The 539-nt window shown below is 46.4% G+C and overlaps 1 non-coding gene across 1 annotated transcript; it reads left to right on the forward strand.

Annotated features, from left to right (window-relative positions):
- LOC114040293 lies at positions 1-87 on the forward strand (the record flags this gene model as incomplete). Its single annotated transcript, XR_003568758.1, has 1 exon — positions 1-87. It is a non-coding gene; the product is annotated as a small nucleolar RNA SNORA26 (small nucleolar RNA).
- Between the last annotated feature and the right edge of the window lie 452 nt (positions 88-539).

A 539-nucleotide genomic window follows, 5' to 3' on the forward strand; every position in this document is an offset into this window, starting at 1 on the left:
CAGAACAGAGGGGTAGAGCACTCTTCTCTCTTAAACCCGGGACAGACGATCCAGCCTCTGTTCCGGATCCTGTCGTGAGAGACAGTCCCAGCTACAAAGTTACGGCCAGCAGCCCCTCCAGGGCTCAGCCTCTCTTCTGTTACCTTGTCCTGCTTTAACTTGGAGCACTTGAATTTGTCTCTCTAGGTGCTTCGTGGAAGGGCCACCCTGGCTACAGTGTCGCTGCTTGGGAGGAGTGAACTGTTAACACCTGTTTTGGGAGCTTCTGTGGCTGAGGGCTTCGAAGGCCTTGGAAAACTGAATGAAGGTAGTGCGGTTTGTCCGTGCTCCTTAATGGAGTATGGTGTCAGATGTTTACAGAGTTACGAGTGTGCACGTGTTTTTCCTCTTTATCTTTGTAGAATGGGAAATGACCTTTTCATATCACGAATTTATTCCAGTAGTTGGGGAAAGATAAAATAAGGCATCCTCAAAATAAACTGCCTTTAAAGATTTTACAATTCATTTACAAGTTTTGAGATCTATGATGGCCACTTATG

This window comes from Vombatus ursinus, unplaced genomic scaffold (genome assembly GCF_900497805.2).
Source record: "Vombatus ursinus unplaced genomic scaffold, bare-nosed wombat genome assembly UNPS02012950.1, whole genome shotgun sequence".
NCBI lineage: Eukaryota > Metazoa > Chordata > Mammalia > Diprotodontia > Vombatidae > Vombatus > Vombatus ursinus.